Here is a 10739-nt window from a genome sequence, read left to right on the forward strand (position 1 = left end):
ACTAAATGTATTTTTCTTGGAGCGCAGTCCCAGCGAGCTCTGCTTGGAAAGCCGACCGCCTGCTCACCCTGCGAGAGTTTCCAAGTTCAGCTTCCACGCTGGATTCTCTCTCTCTCAACACTCTTTGCACTTGGCTCAGCAGACCTTAACCCCCATCCTCACTGCTCCCTTGTGGAGGAGATCCCTGCACCCCTCAGCTGGGCTGAGAAAACCCCTTTTTAATAAATTAACACAGTGCGATGGGATGCGGGAGCATCTGGTGCTCCCAGTCCTGATTTATTTCTGCAGCAGCACACAAAGCATGGGGTGATAAATTATTGAGAGTCAATGGGCCCTTGGAGAACAGGGCCGTGATGAATAGTGAGCAGTTGGCATCCCACATAACCGTGGCTCCCAGAGGGCTACCTAGGGAGAGGGTAAGGGGAAAGAAAAGGCCAAAGCCTTTGAAGGATACAGCTGTTGGGAAAGTCTTCCTTTCAGTGAGAGATTACTTTTATTTTTAACGCCTTTTTCAGCAGTGGGAAGTGAGGTTAGGAATCATCTGGGGATAAACAGTAACCACTAAACCCGTGTTACCTTGCAGCCTGGTGTGATATAGGACAACAATGAAGCTGAGTATTGATCTACCTAAGTGAGTTTTTCATTAAGAACATCAGGGGCTCATTTAAAAGATGCTGCAGTTACCAAAGCTGTCTTTTGCAAATTCCAAGGCAGAGAAATCCACAGTCTGTGTCTCACCAGCAAAGAGGCCACAATATGCTTGTTTAGTATGGAAATCAGAATTATTTTGGAGTCAGTGTTCAAAGATGTAGGAACAAAGGCCAGGTAATGTAAACCCTTCCCAATTGCCCTTATTTTGTAGCACTTTCACAAGAAGCAGTGGGAAAAACACTGAGAAATACCTTTCCTTAATGATCCTGGAAGTTGTAGTCATGGGGAAAAATTCCCCAGGTGAGGGGATGTGGTAACTGGGGTCACTGCAGGGGCCTGCTAGGTGGCACTGGGGCAGGAAATCACTCCCTGTGCCTCCATCCCATCACTTGGGAGCTGGGTGCAGAAAAAACACCATGGGTCATGAAAGACCAGTTGGCAGAAGGTTTGTTGTACATCAGGTTGTTAGAGCAGCCTTTTCCAAGCCCGTACATATCATGAGCTTCACTACGCCCTCTGAAGCAAAATACACCCATATCTGGCATGCAGGGGTGTGAGAGTTAAAATGAGCCTTGTGCCCAGAAGTGAGAAGATTGATCCAGAACGAGAGCTAAAAAGGGCAGTGCACTGGACACTGACCTCCCCACCTGACTCCAGCTTTTCACGCTGGATTTGCCTTCAGGAGGGCATGAAGGAACCTGTTCACAGACCACTGGAGCATCCTTGTGCAAGCATTTTGAAAATCTTGAGCTGCTTCTTCAGCCTGTCATGCTTTCTGACTTACCTATATTATAGCTGGCAGACAGATTATATCCCACACTCACATGGCCATTAGTGATAACTTCACTTTGGCTCGAAAACTTTCATTTTAGTTGCCACAGAAGCCATCAAATGCTACATCTCCCTGGCTGCTTCTGCTTCAGACAGTTCTGCTTTCACATACTTGAATTTGGGGGAGTTGTTCACATGCATAACTACCACAGTGAGAGAAAAAAAAGAGTACAACATTTTGGTGTTTGTTTTCTCTTGTTTGCATCTGCAGCTGGTCACATGTGACAGCATGTTGGCTGATGAAATTTAGCTTTGACTGTGCTAACTGAAGAGTCACTGATCTGGTGCAGAGTCTGGAGCAGATGAACTTGTACAACTCCTCTGGAGGGCTTCACAGCCCAGGCTGGGCTCTGGGCTGGCAGGGGTCAGTTCTGGCTCCCTCCAGTGTTTCAGGCTATATCCATTTCTATTTACACCCTTAGCACTATTTTACTGCAGCTGTCACAAGGGACTGGCTTCTGAATTGCCCCTAGGAGGGTGTTTATAACACAGCCATGTCAGGGCATTTTGGTGCCCATTTAAAACCTTCCTTGTTGCCTTTCTCTCTCTCGAATTTTCACAGTTCCCAGCCTCCCTTCCTTCTGCAGTGACATTGGCACAGGTTGTCCATACTGCCTTGCCTCTTCTCCCCTCCATCCTTGCAGTCAGCCTGCATTTAAAGCTCCAGCAGAGACCAGGGTCTGAAGGGACATTACAGCCTGAATTACTTCTGGCAGTCTATCCCCTTTGCCAGCCCTCTGAATGCACTGCCTGCCTCCTGTGCTGGGAAACACTGTCAGAGTGTCCACCAGAAGGTACCTACCCTGCTCATTCAGGACTTTATTTTTATCAGAGTTAAACCAGTGATTTTCATTCGTGCACTGCATGAAAGAAAAACACAGCACAGATATGTCATTTAGAATATTAATTAGAATAAATTCACCACTGATGTTACCAATAATGTCCTTCTTAGAGCGTGAAAACAAAACATTTGTCCTTTTTAATGGAGCATTTTTTCCCCTCTGCTTCCCAAGTGAACAGGGGTTTACTATCATTGTTTCCACTCCTGTATTCCATATGTGACTCCAAATCAAACCCTGAGGTATTTCATCTCTTACCTGGCAGGGCCAGTTTAACGTATTGAAATCAGACTGACTTACATCTGCTTTGCAGATCATCACTGGCATACTTTAAAAATTGTTATAAGTCTATAACGATGCCTTTCTCCCCTCCCCCAGTGCTCCAGTAATGTCAAGATTTATTGAATCTGAAGGTCCAGTTGTGACCTTGGCTCCCACTCGCTAAATCTGAACCTCTGGGGTCCATAAATCTTTGTGTGCTGTTCAATTTATAGAAGTGAACATCTGCTTATCATACAATATTGAAGTTGCAGGTGTATTCTACCAGTAAAATAAACACATGGGTTCAGTTGCCTGGGCTGTAGGACATTAGACAGATGTTGAAGGGATGGTGATGGTTTTGCCTGTTGGGACAGCCCTCACTGTTGGCAGAGCTGCTGGGTGGTGAGGTGGCTCTCAGGACTCTGCACCCCTGAGAAGTGAGGGTGGCACAGCTTTTACCCCAAAACTCAGCCTAATCCTGCTTGAGAGCAATGCCTGAGATACACACAAATCACAGAAGGGAAAAACTCCTGTCTTCCTGCCTCTCCTATGTCTGGTGGGAAAGGCATCAGCCCACGTAAAGATGGTTAACTTTCTGCACAACCCAGGGAATGAGAGGCAGAGCAGTGGCTCTGTTTCTTCATTCATGTGATGAAAAATACGGTGCACGAGAGAACCCTATCTCAGAGCGAGCACGAAGAGGGAGAGGCCTACAAACACCTGAATATGGTGAGAAAGGCTGAAGAGTCCTACTCCATAGTGTAAGCAAAGCATTGCTGACCACAAATCATTGGGAAGAAAGAAAAAAAGGAGCAGAAAGTATCCACTGTGGAAAGGAGGAAAGAGGAGGTGACCAAGCAAGTATAGTTAGAGGGTCAGTGGTGACTGAGCTGGGAAACTGAAAGGCAGCAGAAAACCAAGGTCCCTTTGTATGACCCATAGGAGATGACACGACACAGGATTTTTGACAACAACTAAGGAAACCAGAGGAGACAGCAGTTCCACTACAAAAAGAGGGAGATGGGACAGTGGGATCCCTTCACCCAGCTGCTCTGCTCTACCCATGACTTGTACACTCACACTGTACCCAGAAGGGCCTCTCCGAGCAGTGCCTGGAGAGTAGCTGAGCTCAGAGTGTTGCGGGCATACACAGAGGCTGGGGCAGCATTTCTGGCAGCCTTCCATCCCAACAGCTGGCAGGGACAGAGCCTTTGTCCTGTTTTGCCCAGGAAGCTCCTTCTGAAGGGCTTTGGCCCAGTGCAGGGTAAAGTATCAACTGCAAGCAGGTCGTAAAATTGTCCTTGGGCATGAAGCATTTTAAAAAGCAGATTTGCATTTTCAAAAGTGCTCATGCTCCCTTTGTGGGAGAAAGAGCCCCTCTGCCAGAAGTCCAGCCCCCACACTGGAGAATGGGGCTCTCTCCTCCCTGTGTGCAGCTGCCTGGGGAGAGAACTCTGGAATGCAGGCAGCTCCTCAGCATGACATGGTGCTGAGTGAGGAACTGGGGGGGTCCCATGTGGCTGGCACCCAGCTCAGTAGCCCCATTTTTCAGGAGGACAAAGGAGGAGCAGGGCTGGAATATTTCCAAGGCAGACCCTATTCAGTCCAGGCACAGGGTTGGACACTGTCCTTCCTGCTCACTCCTCCCTTGATGCTCCAGGGTGTCCACATGGCCCTGGAGCAGCCTGTGACACTGCTAGAGATACTTTGCACAGACTTTCACTGCAAATTCACTAATTGGACATGAGTTGCAGTGGTGCAAGATGTATTTTCCATCGCTTTTGTCCCTGTCCCTGCTGCCAGAGGTGTCCTCATCAGCCCATTGTACACGTTGGAGGGTGACCAGCTCAGATCATTGTTGCCCACAAAGAAGGGCAAGAGGGTGTCTAGTTAACAATAACAAAGCACCTGAAGAAAAAACATTATGAAATGTTGTAGCCCTACTTCAATAAAAACATCTATTAATATATTTCAAGACCTTCCACAGTTGTTTTCTCCTCCCTCTAGGGTAGTCTAACCCCAGCCATAATTTAGCATGAGGCACAAATATCTTCACTTATTGTACCCATAAAAGAAGAAAATTGGGAATTTGCTCAGACTGCCAGGAATCTGGAATTTGTTGATGAATGGACATTTGGCTGAACATAGTGAATTCCCTGCTAATTGAAAGCAGATAACGAAATAATGCATTTACCTTGAAAAATATAATTTTCTTAATAAATAATTGAAACAGCATTCTTCTGACAGATGAAATAAGAAAAAAAAAAAGAATTCAGGATTAATTCTTGTCCTATATATTATAGCATCAGTCATACCTTAGGAGGAGATTAAAAACCATAAATCTTTTTTTCAGCACAGTGCCAGAGAGTGCTTTGGTCTAGAAAATGCAAGGGCCATCCTGTTCAGGGGAGTGTGGTTTCAGTCATCATCAGCCTCTGCTTCTGTGTCCAAATAACATACCTAGGGAGAAGAATGCAGAGGCCAGGGGGAAGAAAACAACCTCAGAAAAATGTAAGGGATATCCAACATGATCACAAATACTAGAATTAGCATTTTTGTAGGTGTTCACCCTTCTCATCTCCTTCTCATCCTTGGGGTGGGCCAGCAAACCTGTTCCACATTGCACTGGTGGGAATCTGTGCCTAGGAATTACACTTCAGTCAAGGAGCAATGATTTTCAGCTGAAGGGAGGTTAACAGCTGAAAACATATCAGCTTGAAACACTTGCAGATGATCTGATCACACCCTCCATTTTAAGGAAAAGATTAGCAAAGGATCCAAATAAAAGCATATGGGTCCAAGTACCCCAGTCTGGGTAGGGCTATGACTTGGAAACCCTTCTGGATCTAGAAGTAGGTTCCTCCCATATTTATGCAACAGGACAAAATTAAACTGCAGAACTGAACTCCAAAGTGTGGAGCTTACAAAATGCAAAGGTGGATTTTTTTTAATCGCTTTAGTTTGACAGTAATAATTTCTTGTCAGATTGTGGTTTGAGTGGAACACAATGTTCCCAAAGAGACACGAGACCTGACAAATTTTAATCTGCTAAACTGCAAAACTTGGCTATCCTAATTGGAAGTGTTATTAATCTGGGTTAAGCTTAGAATTATTTTTCAGTGAATTTGCAGCAGGTTGTGGTTTTGGGCAAAAGGCATGGAAAAATTGGTAGTTTCACAGATTATTAATGGAAATAAGGGGAAAACCACAGTGATTTTGCTTGAGCTGTGATTTAGAACCTTCAATCACCAAATTGATGGGCTGTGAGGCCGTGTGAAATAAAAGAACAAGTTCTGTAAATGGAAACTTCCCCACCAAGTACAGCAGATCTGCTCACAGAGATGCTCCCCCTCAGATCAGCTCCTGAGCTGTTAAGCACCAAGACATGTCCAGCTTCTTCTTAAAATCAGTGGGAAAGAAGGCCTACAAGGCCACAAAAGGAGGTGGGGAGAATGAAGAAATGGGATAAATGGTTTTGAACCTCTAGCTTCCTTGCTACTAAATGTTCACTGATTTGTAAGACCTGTAAGTCCTGCTGCCTTGAGGAAATTTCTGTGTGGTCAAGACAGAATTAAAATAACAACAGCTGAAAAGCTTAACATTGACTAAACATGGTGGTTGCATGAGCTAAGACATCTTACTTTGTTTGTCTGTAAGAGCATCAACCTGGTAAAAGCAAAGAGTAACTTTGGGAATGTTTGAGCACTCTAAGGTGTAGAAAAGGGTCTTCCCAGTTGTCTTAGTGGTGAGACAGTCTGATGGTTGAAAGACTCACTGAAAGAAAGTGTGTATCACCATTGACAATCTATTTTCTCAGATTTTTCTGGGATTAGAATAGACCTTAGGGCCTTCTTGAATGATCTTCATTGTAATACAGCCCATGGAACCTACATCAGTTTCTTCAAAGTCAGCTTTAAATTCCCAGTGTCAATGTTTTAGAATACCTTTTTTGTTTTTTGTTTGTTCATTTGTGGGTTTTTTTGTTTGTTTGTTTTTTGGTTTTTTTTAGGGAATACTCAAGGCTTTATTAGAAACTGATTAATAACAAGTACTGGTAAGTTCTTCTGGCAGTTAATTATTTCCCCCTCTGAAGAACAATGTCTTATTTCCATCAGAATGAATCTCTCCATCATCAGACCATGAGCTTTGTTAAACCTTTGTCCAACGTGTAAAGGATTTTGGGAAAGTTCTGCTGTCTGTGCAGCCATAACTCATTAGGATTGTTCCATCCTTGAGCCTTCCTCTGGCTGAGTCACATAAATGGAGCCCTTGAGTCTCTCAGCATAAGGAGTGCTTTCCTATCCTTAATTGAGTTAGTGTGGTTTTTTTCTGAATCCTCTCCATATTTTTTTCCGAACGCCAAAATAACTGTAGGAGCTGTCCCACCACTGCGAAACACAGTGGATACCTGCTCCATGATGGACCCTGATTTGCACAGCCAAAAGCTGTCTTGGCCCCTTCAGACTCTGTGCTGAAATTTGTCTGACTTTCTACCAGGGTCTGGAGATCTCTGCAGAATCACCAATTTACTCCCTTGGAAAGTCTGGCCTCCTTTGCTATCCCTGACTGTGCTCTGCCACAGTTAAGGAGCAAAGGGCCTCTGCCATTCACCAGTCCCTCACAGTCTGTCTTATTTGCCATCAGCAGGGAACAGTTGAACAGTGATGAGCCAAGAACCCAGCTCCTTAAATTGGGCAATTCCCCAAACACAGTTTTATCTGAGGTAAAATAGTCCATTTGGTAAAATAGTCCAACAGTGTCATTTATATCTACTCTATCACCTTTACTGATTAAACATGTTCATGTTCCAGCATTATAAAATTATTTTGACAGGGTCTGGTTTTGATAATCTCATGATAATTTCAATGCAATTCTATTTTCCCCCTGTAATTCTTAAGAGATTTCCCAAATAACTGTTCTATTATTTTGTTCAGATTGGTGTCAGGCTGACAAGTCTATATTTATTCACATCATCCTAGTTACTGTGTTTAAGTGCTGGCACAACTTTATCTCTGCTTCATATCTGTAACTTCTCTAGTGTTCCAAGACTTATTCAAAATCAGCAGCAGGGGTTCAATAAATATCTTTCCCTTTTGGATGCAAATTATTCAGGAACTGCCAATTAAAAATTTCTAAGTTTAGAAGGCATTGTTATAAAAGAAAGGGTTGTTTTTCTTACATAAGATGCAGCACATTTTCTGGCTTTTTCCCAAACAGAAGTGGGAAATATTTACTCATCATTTTTACTGCCTTGGGTTTATTATTGGCAGTCTTAGCCAATAGACTTTGTCCATTTAGAAGTAATCTGGTACCTTTCTGGTGATCCCATTTGTAGCTAACATGCTTTTAAAGCTCCTGCTGACCATAGATGTCTACATTTGTCCTTCTCTTACCATGATGCTATAATTTACAGCCTGTAATTCATAGTCATTACCATCCATTTACTCAGTTTTTTTTGATTAATGACTTCTCTGGACTTAGGTCTTTAGTACAGGTTCTCAGCTGACTACACATCAGAGAACCCACTTCAGAATGTTTGTTCCCAGGTTGCTAGAAATCTGGAAGCAGACCAAAAGCTTTCTCACCAACAGTGCAAGTCCTCCTCAGATGGTGCTCAACTGATCCTCATGAAATACCCAAAAAAGATTGAGTGAAACTTTCCAGCCATGGGAATCTTCCTGCCAGATTTCAGCCGTGGTGACCAGGTAAAACTTGTGTTTCTAAAGGAGTAAAAATCATTCCCAATTCACTCTATGAGCAATTGCAGATTTTTTTTTCCTGGACTTTCTGCTTTGGTGCTAAATGAATGGTTGGATCTTCTCTTGCTTGTCACCCCTCTGCTCCAGTGAGCCTGGGAGGTTGGTCCCTTCCTGAGACAGAGGCTCCCTATCCCACCACAGCCCCTGCACCAGAGAACAGGACCAGCCAAACCACAATGTCCTGACAGCTCTCTTGATACTTTAAAATGGCCAGTAGTGCTTTTGCTTATGAAATAAAGTTTCTAGCTGTTTCTCACGTAACACAGGGGACAGCCTGTCTCAGTGCAGATTGAATTATTATAATGAAGCAATCATCCTTTTACTGCAAGTCTACCCAAGTGATAAACAGAAACAATAACAAACGCAGCTAAAATATTGGCTGGCTCCCTCCAAAAAGTCCCCTCAGGTCTTTACAGAGACATGGAAAATTAGTCTAGGTTAGGCCAATGTTCTGCAATAATTAGGATAAAGAAGAGAAACATGAAGTCATTCTTCTTTGAGTGTTTCATTCATCCTACTCATTAGGATTATCTGGCTGGTTTTCATGTTGATTTAATGGGAATGTATCACTTAAAATTCTCAGCTTTATTTTCTTGTTGATATTCAGTTTTGGATGAAAAACACAGAAAGAATAATACAGCTTGAAACAAACTGGTCATCTATTAGCAAAGGCTTATTCTGCATTTTGTACATACAAAAGTTGGATGGTAGTGGTAAGGCTGAGCACAGTCATCTTAAAAATCATTTTCCAGAATAAAACCTCTTGGGAGTCATGGCTTGCTCTGACCAGGTGCTTCAGGTGGAATTTACCCAAGGCAAGTAGGAACTGAAGGCTCAAATAAATCGAGAGCAGTATTCATCTCACCTGGTTTTAGGAAGCTGAAAGGAAACTTTTTTGCCATCACTGGAGAACGGCAGGTTTGTCAGTTTTCCTTTTCTGTTACAGGTGTCCGCACAGCCTTCAGTTTTAATTAACCATTATTGTTCATTCTCAGCTGCCCCAAACTCTGTGGACAGTTCTGGTCCCCTCAACAGGACTGTCCCAGGAGCAGAGTCCTGTCCAAACTGGGTGGGGTGGGCAGAGAGCAGGTCTAAGCCAGCTCATCGTTGTGCACTGAAAATGTGATTTGATCCGCTTGCATTTCAGAGTTTGAGAGGCAACAATGGAATTCCCACAGCTCTTCCCTCCCAACTGTCCTGCCAGACTTGGAATGCTCTTCAGCCATTTGGGAAGGTATTAGACTTGCAAATCGATTTATTACTTTGACTTTGGCATTCTCATTAGGGCCCTGGCTGTACATCTGAACTGTTACCCTGGCTCAGTTTACCTTCTTGTAAACTTTGCTGATATGTGAAGTGCTGGATGGGTCCTTTCTAAAGCATATTGTCCTATTAAAACACATTTAAAGAGTCTTGTAAACCCTGGAGATTAACCTCAATGTTTATGGAGAGTTATAGATGCTAATTCTTGCATATTTGTCATTCCAAAGCATGGCCTGGTGGCAAACATTCTTCCTACACCACAGCATTTGCATTAACGGGATTTGTCCATGCTCTGATTCCTTAGGACAGAGAAAAGAAATGGTGGGAAAGTGAGGAACATGGGCATTTACCATCCTAGACTACATTAGCTGGTCAAAAAATCTTAGAGCTAGCCCATAGCAGGAGACTGGGAAATAGAAGGACCATCCCCAGAGGATGGTTTTAGTTAAAAACATCTCAATAAGAGATGGTCTTACTCTGAAGAAGAACACTCTCCTTCAGTTTTTGTTAATGTTCCTGTCTTGGAGCACCTTTGGGTATGATCTCTCCTCCTTGTCTTGCCAAACACACTGCGCTGGCAGCAGCAGCCCCACAAACCTTCAGCTTCCTCAGCAGCTGTAGGTGTCTTAATCTGCCCAGCACACATCAGTTCCTTCTCTTCTTGGGATGGAAGATTTTTAATATCTGCAAGCCTCTGTCTGGTGATGAAATAGTAGATAAAACAGTGACAGACTCAACTGTTTGGTGTATATGGGTGTAACTGTAGGGAAAGATGTCCTGTGTGATCGTAAAAATATGTGTATTGGTTTTGTGTGTATATATAATATATTACACATAATATATATTATATATATTTTTATATATATATTACATATATAAAAATACTTGTGTGCACACACACACAAAGAGTTTGGTGCATATTTATATGGCCAACACAAATCTGGGCAAATTCAATTTATCTTAGTTAACACTTTACTATACCCCTGACTTTGGTGATATCTTTAACAAGTAACTTTGTAGATCTCCATAAATCTAATCCTAGGAACTTCTTCTGAGGAACAGAAAGCACGTTTTGGGTGATATAGTTTCTTTAGGAGACAGCAGATGTATCAATTATGACTCTCAGAGGAGTCAC

At 43.1% G+C, this 10739-nt stretch overlaps 2 long non-coding RNA genes across 4 annotated transcripts; one reads left to right on the plus strand and one right to left on the minus strand.

Annotated features, from left to right (window-relative positions):
* Positions 1–2980: 2980 nt before the first annotated feature.
* Positions 2981–5283, minus strand: LOC138117771 (uncharacterized). Its single transcript, XR_011154849.1, has 3 exons — positions 5152–5283; positions 4898–5042; positions 2981–4490 (listed from the first exon to the last, which is right to left on the minus strand). It is a non-coding gene; the product is annotated as an uncharacterized lncRNA (long non-coding RNA).
* A 100-nt stretch (positions 5284–5383) lies between these two features.
* LOC138117775 (uncharacterized) lies at positions 5384–10345 on the plus strand. 3 transcript variants are annotated; one of them, XR_011154850.1, is made up of 4 exons: positions 5384–5518; positions 6592–6636; positions 8129–8287; positions 9489–10345. It is a non-coding gene; the product is annotated as an uncharacterized lncRNA (long non-coding RNA). The 3 variants fall into 3 exon arrangements; XR_011154852.1 differs by lacking the exon at positions 6592–6636 and adding an exon at positions 7227–7305; XR_011154851.1 differs by lacking the exon at positions 6592–6636.
* The last annotated feature ends 394 nt before the right edge of the window (positions 10346–10739 follow it).

This window comes from Aphelocoma coerulescens, chromosome 1, assembly GCF_041296385.1.
Source record: "Aphelocoma coerulescens isolate FSJ_1873_10779 chromosome 1, UR_Acoe_1.0, whole genome shotgun sequence".
Taxonomy (NCBI): domain Eukaryota; kingdom Metazoa; phylum Chordata; class Aves; order Passeriformes; family Corvidae; genus Aphelocoma; species Aphelocoma coerulescens.